This window comes from Thermobia domestica, chromosome 10 (assembly GCF_964235325.1).
Source record: "Thermobia domestica chromosome 10, izTheDome1.hap1.1, whole genome shotgun sequence".
Taxonomy (NCBI): domain Eukaryota; kingdom Metazoa; phylum Arthropoda; class Insecta; order Zygentoma; family Lepismatidae; genus Thermobia; species Thermobia domestica.
Window position 1 is genome coordinate 190,336,359 of NC_137463.1, and position 17,912 is coordinate 190,354,270.

The window sequence follows — 17,912 nt, forward strand, 5'->3', positions numbered from 1 at the left end:
GTCTTCACTATAGCCAGTGCTTCCCTTTCGGGCGACGAGAACCTTGTCTCGGCATCATTAAGGACTTTCGAGAAATATGCCAATGGTCGTTCCCCCTTATCGTCTTGAACCTGCGCGATATAACCCCCTACGGAATTTAGACAAGCATCCGTGTACACCAACACCTCCCTAGCGGGATCATAATGGGCAAGCACGGGTGACGTGGCCAACTTTTCCTTTAATGTATCCCAGGCACGTTTCTCTATCTCGCCTACTACAAATTTCCGGTTCTTCTTAGTAAGATCAGTCAGCGGTTTCGCTATTTCTGAAAATCCTTTCACATACATTCGGTAATACGAGCAAGAGCCGAGAAATGATCTCACCTCTTTCACCGTTGTTGGGTAGGGTATCTCCCGTATGGCGCTAACTTTCTCTGGATCTACTCGCACTCCATTTTTCCCTACGGTGTGACCTAAAACCGACGCCTCTTCGTAAGCAAAGAAACACTTCCCAGGGTGCAACTTTAAATTGTGTTCTCGCAACCGATCAAATATTCGCACTAACTCATCTAACATCCCCTGGAAGGTCGAGTGAGACACCATAATATCATCCAAGTATATTAGTAGGGTCCGCCATTTCATATCGCTGAACACCGCGTCCATGGTTCTTTGGAAAAGTGAGGGTGCAATGTTCAGTCCAAACGGCAAACGTTTAAAATTGAACTTACCAGCGCTACAGACGAACGCTGTCTTGTCTATATCGTCCGGATGTAAGGGCAACTGCCAATAACCGCTCCTAAGATCCAGGGTTGATATTAATTTTGTCCCATTAAAGTGTGCTAGGATGTCATCGATGCGGGGAATCGGATAAGGCAGGGGTCTGATAAGTAAATTTAACTTACGAAAATCCGCACAGAAGCGAGTAGAACCGTCCTTCTTCCCGACTAGAACGATCGGGCTGGCGTACGGGCTGGTCGAGGGCTCTATAATTTGTAAATCTAACATTTTCTGCACCTCCTGAGCCACCAACTCGCGTTGTTTCGGAGTTTCACGATATGGTGGGTACGCCACTGGTATGTCTGTTGTTAGTTCTATCCTGGGAACGTACACATTTCTAGCCGCTGTAAGGCAGGTTTTGTCCCAGGCAAAAACGTCTCTGTACTCCATGATTAACCCTAATAACCGCTTTCTCTCTTCTGGGGAAAGGTTCGGACCGATATTCAACGCTTCACTTAAGTCCTTTATGGTTGACGGCATCTCTCGGGTAGGGGCCGCCAAGATGTCGTATTCAAAATCGTCGGTCTTTTTGGATATTTGTATGACCTGATGTACATATGCCTCTTCACCTCCAGAGAACTCCTTTTTGGTCTCTGGTTATGGCTTCAGTGTGCCGAGGCAAAATCCTTTAAGCACGGTTTTTGTTCTCTCTCCAGAGTTAGTTACAGATATTCTTAGGGTACCATCAATGTTGTAAACCGGTCCCTGATGCATAAGGCGTTGATATCCCTCCCTAGCACCTTGAGATGGGGTAAATTCCGAGACACTTACATCGGCTTTAGGAGCCCTTATTTCCACGTCCCGTTCAGAATGGGGAGGAATGCACAATGTTTTTGGTAAGATGACTTCATACGGACCCGTAGTTTCTCCTGTTATTTCTTCATTCTCGCGTTCGTCTGGAGGGGTTACTATTATCTCGGGAGTAACCCCAACGATCGTTTGTAGTTCATTCTCCCTCGAACCTCTTCGGACCCGGCTCTTCCTAACCTGGAGGTTTTCGGTCGGATTCGCTCCACATCCCACATTATGTCTTCTCTTCGCCACACCTTGAAGTCTTCTCACAGTCGAAAATTTGCTAGTTCCCCTCTGATTACGCTGGGGTTTCGGGCTAATTCGCTCCCGTGGTGGGGTACTTATCTCCATGGGCTGGGTCATGATGGTGGGTCGCACTTTCCACAATCGTCCAATAGATCTTTTCGTCGGAGGCTTAAAGGGCCAAGTTCGCCTTTGATCGCAGTCCTGCCTGTCGTCACCCAGCGATGTCGTCACCTCCCCAGGTAATATCCTGTAGCTCGGTGGGGTCGGTTTCCATTGCTTCCTCCGATTATACCAAATAATATCTGAGAGATCTACTCGGTGCACGGCGTGAACATTATATTTACGAGGGGTTTCGAAATATACCTTACTCGTATGGTTCCCCTCTCGATCAATCATTTGCAAGTGATTTGGTTGCACCGAGTGCACGAATTTATTCAGGAAATCAGCTCCCAGAATCACGTCAAAAGGAGATTTCGTGTCTAGTAAAGCCATATTAACGTACCGTCGTACCGGGGGACCCGGACGATCCTTTAAGAAACACAACACCCGTATAACCGGTAGATAGTCTGACAGTTGTAAACCCACTCCTCTCACACGAACATGCCCCTGTAGACGGTCGGGGATTAGGAAGCGTTGGGGTAAGAATCTTGGGTTCAGAATACAAATCTGAGATCCTGTGTCCACCAGAGCAGTTCCCGAGCGATTTCCAATCCGGATCTGAACGGTAGGTAACAGCCCATAACCGAAACCCAGACCATGCTCGTTTTTCTCCTGGTTTAAATACATCCTTTTTCTACTCGTGAGGGCATGGGCCTGTACTGCATCTTCCGGGAAAATGTCATTCTCTGGCAATGCGTCCACAATAGAGGGGTTCACCACACGGTCCCATTTAGTTTTTAAGGAGTTAAGATGTCCATGACCAAGTCTACGACTAATTGCCTCTGCTCCTTCAAACCTCCTCAAAAGCGGTATCCAGTCTCTCCAACTAGCTGTCGTTTCGTCCACACTTTGTAACAGCCTCCAGAGCAAATACGGACGTAGACCGGCTAAAATTCGGTAATTTACTTCGAGGTCTGTAGGTGTTCGCCCAAGTCTGCGAAGATCCCTAATTAACCGGTAGATAAACGCTTGACTACATTCCCCCTTTGTTTGTTTTCTTGTTTTTACACTCTGCTCTAACCGCGCCTTGTACTCAAAAGATGGAAACGCGTTCTGTAATAATATTCGAAACTCATCATAAGTGATGGATCCTAACGGTTCTATTTCTAAAGTCCACCAGTCAAGCACAGGACCGGTCAGATATGCGGTTACGTAGCACATTTTACATTCGTCATCCCAGCCATATATACGGGCTACAATAGAATATTCTTCTAGGAACCGATCCGCGCTCTCCAAAGGTGAACCACTAAATTTTGCTAGCTTCAGTTCGGGGCAAACACGCGGAAAATCTCCGTCAGATTCAGTTTCCGAAAAGATAGGGGAATCTGGATGCGGTGGAGGACTCGGGATGGGTGGCCTCTCTTTTCTTGCTGTTCGTCGAGATTCATCCTGCGTAACTGGCGGGTTAGAGAAGGTCTTCTCTTTATGTGCAATTGGTGGTTGATTATTAGTTTCTATTTTTGGATTAGAAGTTTCGTTATTCGCTGGTAATTCAATAATATTGGGTCTGATTGCCTGATTTGCAAGGATGGTCCCTACGACCATCGTATTTTCATTCAGGTGAGGTATAACTTGAGATTCTGCGGGGCCGCTTGACAAAGGACCGATGTCGGAAGCCCGTGGTGGCTTAATATTTACATCAGGATACAAAGACGCGCCGGCGATTGATGCTCCTCCGGGCCATTGGTTATCCACTTTACCCTGCATCAATTGTATATGGTCTGCAGGTAGTTTCACATCTGCTGAATGTGCAAATGTCCAGGTGGAGTATTCCGGGCTCTCCGAGTGTAAAAAAGTAGCATTCGGAGCCGCATTTACCGTACCATTGCCTGTATGTGATTCCTCCGTAACATCACTATCCAAATATCGTTTTAAAACCCATACCGGAATCGTCTGCGCACTTACCGATACACACTGTGGTAATTGTTCCTCTGTACCCGCTTGGACTGCCGGCGGCCGCACCAGTGGTTCAGATTTTTCATCATTAGTGTCCAAGCCTCGTAACGCTAACTCAAGATCTTCTCTATCAACGCCCCTATGATCGTCGACTATCGGGGAACTGCCTGCTACATAGTCGGTTTGTATTGACCGTGTAACATATGTTTTTGGTTCCATTCCCTTTGCCTTCTCTTCAATTCGTTCTAGAATTGTGGTTAAATTAGTTAAGTCTTGCGTCGCAATTCTGGATGGAGAAGTAATTTTCTCTGTCACTTCTCGAGAAATTGCTTCATTCAGTAGTGACTCCGTATCCGTTGAAGGCTTTGGGTCATGTATACCAGTGGACATTGAAGGCTGAAAGTCATACTTGGGGTCCCATTCCATACTAGGGAGTCGGGAAGTAGTACTAAACATGTGGACGGGAGAGTCGGCCGTCATGGCCGGGCTGGCTGAAACTGCTGTCTCGGCATCCTTCGCGCTTCTACTCGGTTCCACCGTTTCCCAATTTCCTACAATCATTTCCGCATTTTCGAACCGAGGTGTGTTACTTTGATCATCTTCCGTCAGTGCAGGTGATGACTGGTTTGTTTCTTCCGCCCTTTCAACCTGAAAGCCTGCATAGTCCGCAGGTTGCACAGGATAAGACTCGGTATCGAACTCCCCGGCAAGCTGCTGGTTCGCGACCCCCTCTTTAAACCATGATTCTAATTCTTCGTCTCCACTGAGACTTTCAGCGTCCTCATCGTCTGTAAACACGAGAAACTTTCGAGGAGCAGGGACAGGCTTTTCTTTCTTTACTGCCGTAGCAGAAGTCGAAGGCTGGGCATCGTCGACCGGACTCGAGGCGGCGATCGGAGTAGGTTCGGAGCCTTCTCCCTCTATCTCAGCCACGGCGTGGGGTGCTGGAGATTGTGCCTCGATGGGGGAGCCGCTTTCTGCCCAAGTATCAATAAATCTTTTATTTTTCTTATCATATTTCCATCTTCCCCATTGAGGTTCGCGAGTTCCTCGCTTCCAAATCTGATTACAAGTGGTTTTTGTGCAGTAAACATTACCAAACTCGTCGATACAAAACGGGTGTTCGTGATTAATTTCGTACCATATGTTCGGAATAAATTTCCTTTTTATTTTCCGTAATGTCTCTCGGAAATTCATGGTTATTCCCTACCGGTGGGTACCCGAGGCTGACAACAAATTGTTATAATACTAGAGCCGCGACTAACGACACACTACCATCCGTACGCACTAAGTACCCCCAAAACAATTCAAAATGATATAGTACTTACATGAAAAATGAGCAATATTTCCTACAGCAATATCCTTAGTTAACACTTTAGCATTTTCGTACTCTATGCATCTCACTTATAAAAATTGCATTTATCACATTACATAGACACACTACCTTTCCACATATATCAAACACAGGACGACTACGTCCTCTTATCCACATTAGACCACAAAATCACACAAATATCACTTGATAATGAGAAATCATACGTTGACAGCGAGCGATGGTACAAGTACAGTAAGGCAGCCGGCGCAGGGCAACTCAAATACCCGGCGCCTCCACCAATTATGTTACGGAGGCCCGTAACAATAAGAAAAAAAATAATGTGTTGGGGTGACACATGGCGTAGCTTCAATAAGACCTGGGTCAAGACTCCCGGTACATCTCGATTTCAGCCGAAAGCTTGGTTGAACTCAAGCGGTCGAATCGCACCCGAAGTGCATCGGATTCTTTACTGGGCCCGGCGTCCATCATGTACCATCGAGACCCAGAATTGGTAGAGCATTAAAGTTAATCAATAAACTTGGCACCTACGAGAGGTGGGCGATCGAAACACTGGTATTTGAGGATTGCACTTTCATGCAGCATGTCCTCCAACATAGGAAAAAATTTGACCTCCTTACTGCATATAGTTTCCTAAGGGATTTTCTGGAAATTAAATTCATTCCCTCAATTAATTAGCTTTATTTAAAGAAATTGAAAAGAAAAAAAATACAAAAATGTCTTAACCACGTACCACTCGGCTATGGCCGAGAATGACACTTTGATTTGAAAGTTCTAGACTACTACTGGCTAATTTAATATATATGAGTGGTCATGAATTTCCCTGAAATACTTGAAATAATCACAGAACCAGCTGTTTGGCTTTTCCATGGATGTCTGCTAGTCGCGCAAAATTTGAGTTTGTAAGAGAGCTGGAAAAACTTAAGTAAATCTCAAAATGAACCAAATTTGGTCGGAACAACGGGAAAATTACGCGCTCGTCGGGCGTTATCAATATTGGTGCTCATAGTTCTGCACGAGTACGGTTCAGCTCGTTCCGAGACTATCTCATTACAAAAGAGTGAAAATTTTAAAAAAAAATGCTAAAATTATTCTTGAATTCTCAAGTTACGAGAAATCTAATTAAAACACATTAGAGCATTAATTCAGACTATTTCTGCCTAATACAGTTCGAGTCTACAGTGCTTAGACTTTTCTACGATACCCAACCCGGCTGGGATCAGTTTATGCTTGCTGACACAGCCGACCAACGCGGCCACAATAATAGGGAAAGCTTTAGATTTCATTGGTCTGCCATAGGCAAACAGAGACTAAGTTCGCTTTAAAAATCGCTTAACTGTTAATAATTCCTAACCTTGACAAAATTCACCTTAGAACTCTCGTTTTTGGGACGGAGGAGGAGGTTGCCTACTCCCGGTCTTGTTCCTGAGTTGGCGGACATGGGTGCATGTCGACTACCTTACTGTCTTTAACATTCGCGCGCTATCTTTTATTCTCCTTACATGTTTGCGAGTGTTCTACTCACCGTGTGGATTCTATCTTAGAGTAACCTTTAAAACAACGCGTATCGAGTTCAGACAGACACTGCGAAAAAGCTTCTGTAGGACCCCGCGGGGCTCCGAACTCGCGTTTTTATACTCGGGAAGTAGGGTAACCATAGCCTTGGGTCGACCCACCAAAGGAGGGATAGGATTCCTGTAACCTTGGACACGCCTCTTTAGAGTGAGATGGAAGAAGACACAACAATAGAGAGAGAAGATGTTATTTCCGTATTTGTCTGAATACCGGAAATCGCATCTGTTTATGAATTTCTGCAAAATCCAAATTTTTCATCAACACAAAGTTTTATATGAGAAAGCAAAAGTAATTTGTTAAAATGAACAGCAATTTAGCTGAATGTATTAAAGTAAATTTAATGAGGGAATATTCTCCATGTCGCGCAATTATCGTTGACAACAACATTTTTTCTCCCTACATCTGTTAAACATCACAGATCGCCGTGAATTCTGCTTACCATCACTCACATACCAATCTCTCTTTACCTAACAAGTCCTCTTTACCTATTGCGTTCATTTACACTCCTAACGCAAAAGCCAGGAATCCAGGTTCCGACCGGTTCAAAGCAAGTTTACGGCCTTGTACGGCTTCGCCAGTGACTTACTTCGAACCTAGGATAGAACTTGCACACGTTAGGTATGATCATGTATACAGTCGGCCAAGCTTCCTGTTGCGTTCAGCCAACCAAGTACAACTCAGTCTCATACTTCGTCCTCCTATTACCTAACATTTCCATGTGTACCGAGCTCGACTGGGAGTCGAACCAGGACACCTCTCATTCGTGTTCCACCCCAGCAGGAAAACGCTGTTTTCCTATCATGGTGTCACTGTGAATATGAATTCTATCCACATTATCGATTCATTATTATGTTTTAATTTTTTTTATTTATTTATTATTATTTTTTTTAATTATTCTTTTCTGTTGCTTGTAAGTGCTGTTTAAACTTAGAAAGAAGTAAATTTCTTATCTGTCTGCGCTTCCGGTGCTAAACTCGGTGACGATTTCCGGCAACAATCTCTAGTAATGTTCATCATTTGTGTCTCTCTCAACTTTACATATCTGAGGTACGTATGTTTGGTGCCCGGTTACAAATAGTATCCTGGGACAGGGCCGTATTCTGAAGTATAGGGGCTCAAAACCTGTATCGTAACAGAACATTGAACTTTACTTTAAGAAAAGGTTTCATCAGTTATATGAAATTTTACTTGGGATACCGACAAAAAAAAGTAAGACCTATGTAATAATAAATATGGCTTGTATAATATAATCAACATTAACACTTAGTAGATGAAAGATAACCTACGGGAAAAATAAGAAAATAGTAATTCTCTGAAAAAAATTAATGATGCCAGCTACATACAACTATATTTTTTTATCAAAAGAACAACTTGACTAAAAATTATAACTATATTTCTTTCATGAATTTTTGTCCCTATTTCCATGGACATACCCTGTAGATGAAAGTTAGTTAATCTTAAAATCATATAGAGTTTCAAGTTTATTATTACATTTTTACAAAATTATGGATCTAAAACTCAGTATTACACCCTGGCTTCAGTTGTAGCTTTGTTATAATGACACAGTAGTTTGAAATTGTAAAATCAAAAATTTTGTCATATATAATGCTTTTATGTTTGACTTTCCATCCAAGTTTCTTGAAAACTTACGGCTACAGGGATATTTATTTATTCATTTATTTTTCTGCTTTAGGAACTATCAGTTCATGGTTTCGTCAGAAAATGCAAATTAAAAAAAAAAAAAAAAAGATAATATAAAGCGAAAAAACTAACATACCTGCAATTATACTATAATAAGAGTTTGAATACTTTTTAAACATTAATTACCGTTTATAATCATCTTATTCGATACAAATTAACTTTAAATTTTCGTCTCGCACAAAAATGTCTGTCTGAAGGTTATCATTTGTTATGAAACAAGTGATTATGTAACAATACTTTTATTTTCTTTTAAATTGGAGATTTGAAATTTGCTTAACAGAATTTCGAAGTTTTTTATATAATTTTATTCCTATGTTATGTATCGAGTTTTGGGTTTTTGTTAACGTCATATATGTATATGATTGATGGTTCTCGTTGGATATGATTCATGGGTTAATCTTCTATGTATTGTGTGTGCGTAGGTCAGTGGATATCCAGAAGTTTAGGCAGCTTAATCTGAATTTTTTTCGTCGATACTAATTTTCCGTGTCAGTATTGGCAGATTTTCTCTTTATCAAACTAAATAGGGACTGTCTTGTTATAATATATCCTTATACCGAAGCCACAGACACCGAAGGATACATACCAACTTGTTCTTTTCGTTGTTGCACGCAACGCGTGTACAATAATAGGTAGCAATATACGAAAAAGCACGTACATTGAGAAAATTTTTATTGGCACTTGAACCTCATTATTACCGTATTCTGTGGTGCACAGAAAAATATGCTCACGTTATGACTGTAAAAATGCAATACTATTGTTAAAAATATTGTTATAAATGGTCCACGACATTACTATTGATTATAATTAATTAACTAACTAACTAACTCTATGGCCTATGAAACCTGGAGGTTCAATGCCGCGTTCACAAAAGCTCTCCACTGACTTCTATCCTTAGCAAATTGGATCCAGTTTTTACTTTGTATTCCTATTTCTGAGAGATCCATTTTAATGTTGTCCTCCTATCTGTAGCTAGGTCTTCCTAATGGTCGTTTTCAGGTTGGCCTTCCAGTTAAGATTTTGAAGGCGTTCCTGCTTTCTTCCATCCTGGCTACATGACCTGCCCACCTGAGCCTCCTTAGACTTGATGACCCTAACAATGTTGGGTAAACCGTATAAATTATGTAGTTCCTCGTTATGAAGTTTCCGCCATTCCCCATTTCCGTTCCTATTGGGTCCGAATATTCGTCTCAGGATCTTGTTCTCAAATACTTTCAATCTATGTTCTTCGTTCCGAGTAAGAGACCATTTTCGCAACCATACAGAACAACAGGCATGATTATCGTTTTATATATTTTAAGCTTCAAATTCCTCGACAGAATTCGCAACGACAAGAGATTTTGAACTGAATAATAACACGAATTCCCTGCTTTTAGTCGATATTTAATTTCTTCGTGAATATGGTTTTCGTCTGTTAATATTGATCCTCCATATTTGAAAGTATCCACTTTATCAAACGATATTTTAACGCATCCATAAACTGATGTATTACGATCCCGACGAACTTCCATGTATTTAGTTTTCTCTGCATTTCCCTGCAAGCGTTACTTCTAAGCCCATGTTCCTGCAAGCGTTTAATAAGACCTCTGCATGTCTTTTTATTGTTCTCCTATCATCCCCTATTAAATTTACATCATCAGCATACGCCATAACTTGGTGAATCCCATTCAACTCTAGGCCCTGGTTACTATCTTTGATTTTCCTTATAGCGTATTCCAGAACAAAGTTGAACAATAATGGCGACAACGCATCTTCCTGTTTCAGGCCATTCTCGACGTGAAAGCTCGTGGATAAAAATTTTCCTACCCGGACTTTATTTTGGAATTCATTTAAACACATCTTAATTAATCTAATTAACTTTTCGGTATTCCAAATTCTGTAAGAATGTTATACAATGCTTCTCTCCTAACCGAGTCGTAAGCCTTTCTAAAATCAATAAATAGTTGATGTACCGGGGTATTGTATTCCCACTTCTTTTCGAGAATTTGCAGAATGGTAATATTGGTCGATAGTTGATCGATTTCGTCTAAATCTGCACTGATAATCTCCAATAATTTCATCTGCGTATGGGGTCAATCTTGCTAATAGAATGTTTGAGAGGATTTTATAGGACGTTGGTAGAAGAGAAATGCCTCGATAATTATTACAGTCAGTTTTGTCGCCTTTCTTGTGAATTGGAACAATGATTGATTCTTTCCATTCTTGTGGCAATTCTTCCTTGTTTCAGATAAGGAGAATGAGTTTGTATATCTTGTTCCACAATTTTTCGCCTCCAGCTAAAATTAATTACAATTAGAAAAATATATTTTTTATTTCTTTATTAAATAAAACTTTTGAATATATTGATCATTATTAATTTTTACTTATACAGTCGGTGAATGAAAGGAAAAAAGAAATAACATTTTGCAATGAACAAATAGAAGTTTTCATTTCGCACTTAGGGCCCCATTTCGAAATGGTTGCGTCAAGACAACGCAAAATCTGTGATTTAATTTTCCATAATAGGCATATCATTTATAATTATTTTTTGCAAGTTTTACGTTGCGAAACACTTCGCAATTTTTGTGAGAGCTGTACAGAATAAGACTCATATTCAATAAATACTATGGAGTGGCCAGGTAATTTATTCTTTTGGGGTTTATACTTTTGCATGATGATTTAATTTACTTCTAGGGAATTTTCTAAAACATTAATAATAAACTTGTCAAAACCGCTTCCAGCGAAACTAGATTATTGTAAAGTTCGTTTCTACAAAAACTGCCATAAAAGCAGCGCCAATCAGCATCAATTTCAAGGCAAGTGATAGATTGCTAAGGTCTAGGAAATATTATGAAACTTACCTCAAGGTCCTTTGTTTGTCGTATTTCACCTAATTGTCAGATTTTAATTAAATCCATCGACTAAGTGATTTTAAGGATAAGGGGAAAGGTTTAGGTTATAAGATTAAATATGAATTAAATATGAACAAGGAAACTTATCCAGACATAGATTAAATATTGATTTGTATCTACTTAATTATCTGTATGCGTATTTAATCAAATACCAAACCTAGTATTATTCTCAGAACCAATAATAATTTACGGACTGTCCATAACTAGATGATACAGAACAAGCTAAAGGAATTGATTAGTTTCGTAATGAAGGGATATGGTTGTCTTATAGAGTCGTTATTTCATTTATAAGTGTGTATTTATATGTACTAGAAATGTCTCTTTTGTTCTTGTAAAATATTCGATAGTAGCTAAAGTGAGATCTAACAATGACTAAGTAAGAGACCAATACTACATAAGCAAACAATACTTGATAGTTTTGCGCTTATATTATTATTATTATTATTATTATTATTATTATTATTATTATTATTATTATTATTATTATTATTATTATTATTATTATTATTATTATTATTATTATTTGAAGAGCATTAATTTTACTCAAAACTACACATAGTAATAACTTAAAGATATTTTTCATTTCACCAACATCATTTAATATAAATATCTTATTTCACGTAAAGTTTAATTATCACCAAACATGCAAACGGTCATAAACTCCTCCAAACTCACAAACATTTTATTTACAAATTATTCTTTTAATAGTTTTGAACATTTTACTAAATTATTCTTGAAATATAACAGTTTGTACTAAGTGTTTCTGTACCTTTTGAACATTATGTTGTTAATTTCATATTTAGCGTTTTTGACTAATCTCTATACTTACAGGTATATTTCAGTGAATACTATTGAAAAGTTGCTCGTAAAACTAAACCTGGTGACGTTATAACCCATTATTGTTGTTGATTTTCCACAAGGTCTAATAGAGATCTTCTGTTTAACGCTTGAAATTAGTAAGCCTAATATCATATAGAAAAGATGTATAAAATATGCAAAAACAACTTATCTAAACACAGTATAGAAAATATTTCAAATATCGTGTTCAATATCCACAGAAACATCGTACAAGGTAAAAACGTTACTATAGTTTTCCATCCTATTCTCGGCAAATCAGAGACTAGGTAGGTGCAATAGGCATTTTCCACACTTTTTTCGTAGTTCAAATAGGGCAACAACACATAATTTAGACATTTGTAGCCTAAGGTATTCTGATTCAAAATAACTGCCAGATTTTGATCGAGAAAACCAGAAGGGCCAATGAACCAAAAGCGTATAATCTGCTTATAATAAATAAATTTATCTGAAATTACATTGGACTTGTTCGATACAGATGCATTGTGTTATAAGAACATAGTTTTGACTCAAATAAACCATAATATTCCTTAGTTACTATTTGGTGTCTATATACCAAATATATGAAATATGGAATGATACATATACTCTAAAATATGGGATGAAAATATATTTTAGTAAAAAAAAAAAAAAAAAGTGTACTCCTGAGAAAATAGCATTGATAGATATTTCGAATAGATTTTAATAGATATGGTGAACAAAGAACTTAATAATTATTTGATTCAAAAGTGTTTGTATTCTTTAATAAATTAACAACAACTATAAATGAGATAAACAGTAAATATAATACAATCTAAGTATATGATGATTTCAACATGCACACAAAAGAACCAAATAAAATCTGCAATATATTACTCAACGTGCTATAAAATTTCAATTTATGGGAAATAATCTCTGAACCAACTCATTTCAGGAAATCTTGCAGCTCAATTAATATCATATTTACAAATCATTAATTACGTTATTGCACGTCTCAAAATTTAAACATAGTATTAATAATCTCGTAGAGATATAGTTCTTCAAAGGTAATGAAATACAGGGGTATTAAGAAAAATGCACTATAACGAATAAAACAGCAAATATTCACTCTCCGCTTGCAAACGAAGATTTGGTTAGTGATACAAACGTATGTTTTAAAATGTAAATGAAGTGTATAAATGTATAATTCATAAATTTAAACTACTATTCGAAAGCATTTTCCTCTCGCCTAAGAGAAAGATAAACAAAACACACAAATTACATCAAATTTAAAGCACAAGATTTTAAAAGTCAGATATTCTGGATCACTATAAAATATACTAATCCCCTATCCAAAAAGCTATTAATAAAATCTGATTAAAATAAGCAATGCATAGTGTAAAGAATCATAGAAAGTAATGAGCTATGAAACAGTGAAGACAATTGAAGAAACAATACTCAAAATATTATTGGTTTTGTGGAGTGCTGGGGTAAAGAAGATATTTTGATACGCAAAGTATATGTAAATTCCTCTTCTACAACTCTTGCTTATAGAAATGTTGAATTTCATAAATCATTTTTAATTAAAAAATGTTTATATGCTAAAATAAAAATAATGAATTTTCAATTTTAAGTCAGTAGAGTAAAAATATATAAAAACAATTATTTCTTTTTACATTCCTGTATGTATGAGCTCCTTATTTATAGTCTGGTTACCCTTTCAAACTTTCTTTGATACGTGGACTTATGCATATCTTCCACCTCAATATCAAAGATATTGTGTGATTACCACTAGACTGCACCTAAAAATCACAGCAAACTTAAAACATAAAGATTCTGGTCAGTGGGGGAAGACTGCTTAAAGAGGATTGATAACTCCATTTAGATTAGCTTGAAATACATTTATTCTCCAAACTACACTTTAGTACATGGCACAAAATAACACTTCACGATTAATCTCTCCTCTCTCTCTCTTTATCTATCTATCTATATATATATATGTGTGTGTGTGTGTGTGTAGGGCGTAAATTTTCCGGTCGCCAGACCGCCATTGGCGACTAGAAATTTAGAGTTAGCGACCAGTGTTCAGTAGGAGTGGTTTCTGCCTAAACTCACAGGGATGCACAGTTTCTGTTTCGCGCATAAAATTTCCATCAATTTCCATTACTGTGTACTTAAGGACTTTGATCCGAAAACTGCAATCGAAAACTGGTACTTTAGTGCACAGAGAGAGCGATACACAAACGCGAAGTCTTAAGATAAGATATTTTTTAACATGAATATGAATTTTCCAATTCAAAATTGATTATCCTAAATCTAATTGTCTATTTTATGTCCTAATGCAATCTCTTTCTTTGTCAAACCAAAGGCCATGTGGGAGAGGGGAAAGACTTCTCATAATTTGTAGGTACGTGAGAGATACTGGCGACCATCATTTTTCGATTGGCGAGTGCTTCTGACTTTGAAATTTTGCGCCCTGGATACACACCACACACACACACACACACATATATATATATATATATATATATATATATATATATATATATATATATATATATATATAATCTTTTTCATATGTTTGCTTACATCACAGATAGTTTAATAATAAATTAGTCTGATTGTAGATAAATATAGATATCACTTTCTCTGTAGTTACTCTATATATCCATTGCTCACTTCAACGTTTGTCCGATGTTCCACTTCTTCATTCGGTGAACACTGTATGTATTTTCTGCTCTGGATGTATCAGTTTAAATAGGAATGTTCTTCAGGATGCTTCTATTCTGAAGGTTTAGCATGAAGGCATTTAGCTAGTCCTTCTTGCCTTGTTGGTTGTTTTGATGATACTACTCTAAAATAAGATACAATTTTATAGCACAGTAATATCTTCATGGTATATAATTTCCACTAATATGTTTGACGAATTTTCAATATTTACATATATACAAAATGCTGTAGAAACAGTTGTTTCTATGTAAAAACACAGTTAGTTCCTGCACATTTATTTCACTAAGTCTTAATAACTTTAATATGGTTAACCTTAACCGTAATAACTTTAAGTTTCTTTATCCCTCTGAGACTTCATCACACTCGGATAATAAATACTCCGACTTAAAATCCACACTCGTTGACTGTTGCAAATTATATTGAACTATTAGTTCAAAAACTGCTCCACGTTGTTTTCACCGACTTGTAAAATGTTCACGATGGATAAAAAATATCTAATTAAAAGTTCGAGCACAATTGCCACATTCTACATAAGTAATAATTCGTATTAAATTGTAACGCTGATGAATACTTAGCACTGCATTCCAATTACTACAAAATATCGATGGAGCACAGAATACGTAATACTGTATAAATTAAGCGCTTAAGGCTCTAGTAAAGCAAAAAAAAAAAAAAAAAAAAAAAAAAAAATCGCGACGGCTCCAAACTACCAACTGTTTCTTTGATACTCCCTTCTTGGGGTTTTGTCAACTTCTGAAATCTCTGAGAGTGATAGACTCGCGCTATAGGTGTCTTCTTTTCAAAGGGTCTCAAACCTCTTTTCTTTTCTTAACATTAACGGTTCATCTGGGGAGATGTATCACTATCTCCAACTACCTTGGCTTTGTTTGTTAATGTCTCAATAACTATTAAATGTCATCTCTTTCCGATTACTGTACAATAAATTAAAATCTTATATACTTCTTTTGACATCATATATATAGTAGTACATTGCTGATTTAATATATAAATCATGATATTAATATATGCTATTTGCTTATTTCCAGCGCCATGTGACAATAATCTGGTTCGCACTTGTCTAGGGAAGCTTCTACTCTAGCGGAGAAAATGTGAAATAATCTTGGATACAATGACATGTGGTTCCAGCTATTAAACTTCTTCTAGGTTCCAACATTTTTTACTAATTACAACATAATAAACTAGATTACGCTTGCACACTGTTTAAATACAAATAGTTACATATATTTTATTACACATATCATTTATAGACTGAGTTGACATCCTCCAGAAACATTAAAAAACAGTGAATTTCCTAGTGTGCTGGTGAGAATTCTTCTGCTTACCGAGCAGGCTTACTAAGCCTCGCCCACCAATTATCAGAAGCTACTTTTAGTTTCTTTATCCATTTAAGCGACTAAGAGATAAGGCTTTTAAAACCAAGGAGAGTAACGGAAATAGACAAAATACACTCTTCGTGGTACTTTCCAAATACCTGAGTACTCTTATATATTATAATTAATCATGTCAATTACTACATACTTCATATGATATTCCTGTTAAAAAAAAAAAAAAAAAAAAAAAAACTAGATAGGTTCACTGCGCAAGAGATTTTTTTTTAAAAGTACACTTAGGTTTGAAAATGTGTGAATATTCTGGTTGAAGAAAGTATTTCACACGTATTATTCAATATTGCCTTCGTATAGAAATGTGAAATTTAAACAATAGGCTAACTTCAGCCTGTCTGTCTCAGTTCATTCTTGTTCCTATCTTTCTGAAAATATTACTTAATCCTTTTTAAGCTTTGTAGATGTACGTTGTACATTTAAAATAATGACATTTTTAATTTCTAGTAGAAGCACGGAGCTGGCAATTCCATACTCAGTTTAGATCATTGACCTCCAAGTTTCATAGTTTGTCAATTTCTTTGTTTTTGGCTGAAAGTTTCTTAAATTTTCAATGATGATTTCTTTATGGTAAATGGAATATCCATCGATTATTAAATATTATGATTAAAATTTTAGTATTAATCCTTATAGATTGCAACGATAATGTTTGTACAATGTTCGTGTATATCTGTCCTTAGGGCGAAAATGATTTTAAATATCGCATAAGGCAGGAAGAAGAAGAAGCAGAAAAAGAAAAATGTAGCTAGATTATTGTAATTAATGTGGGTTTATCTGTTGTTTATTCCAAGATTTTAGGTGAATTGCTGTTATTTGCTTGTTGTTATGACAACGTATGTATTGAATCTAATCACTATGGAGATGGGAGTGTAACGAAGTGCTTGTTTAATCTAGATACGAAAGATATAACGAATTAGAATACCGTAAGATAAAGACGTATGCAACCTTAACTGCTCTGTATATGAAAAATACTTATAGTATATACTAAGTTAGAAATAGTAAGTGTACGTCTAATTATGTGCCTAATAGTGCGTAATATCTAAGTATCCGTAGCTATAGAACTAAAATAACGAAATGCGTGGTATTAAGATACATTTGCTCAATAAAATAGAAAATATCTGGTAATTATACTGAGATTAAATATTTAAATTCAATATTCGAATGAAAAATGTACGTACATGGCAATTTACATATTTGTACGTAAAAATAAAATTATGCAAAGAGAATTTACATATTGATGTACTAAAATATAAATGTACAAAACTGCGTGTTACAGTTTTCAAATATATGTATTGCTATAAGAGATAATAGAAGTAGTAAATGAATATAACAAAAATGTTATACAGGAAGTGCTAACTTGAATATTTCCTCTCAAAGAGTGTATGCATATTGTAATGTCCCACGTGCTTGTGTTTATAAACACCTAACATGTGCTCCTACTTATAAACAACAACCACGTGCACCTTGCTATGGAGTACTAGAGCTGCAGACGACAGAGACAACAGCGACACCACCAGTCACATGACGGCGAGGGAACAGCAGCGCCATCGCTTCACCTAGAGCTAATATATAACTGAAAAGATTTCAACGACAGTCCCGATTGGTTACCCCTTCTTTA

The 17,912-nt window shown here is 37.0% G+C and overlaps 1 protein-coding gene across 5 annotated transcripts in view; it reads left to right on the forward strand.

Moving 5' to 3' along the window:
* Positions 1–17,912, forward strand: part of LOC145662899 (uncharacterized) — a 53,314-nt gene that overhangs the window by 18,829 nt on the left and 16,573 nt on the right. For 3 of the 5 annotated variants that reach the window (XM_081728897.1, XM_081728895.1, XM_081728896.1), the window contains one exon: positions 15,938–16,055. The exons of the other annotated variants lie outside the window; for them this stretch is intronic. The gene's annotated coding sequence lies outside the window, so the exon portion shown is untranslated. The remainder of the gene's footprint in view (positions 1–15,937; positions 16,056–17,912) is intronic. 5 annotated transcript variants of the gene reach the window in all.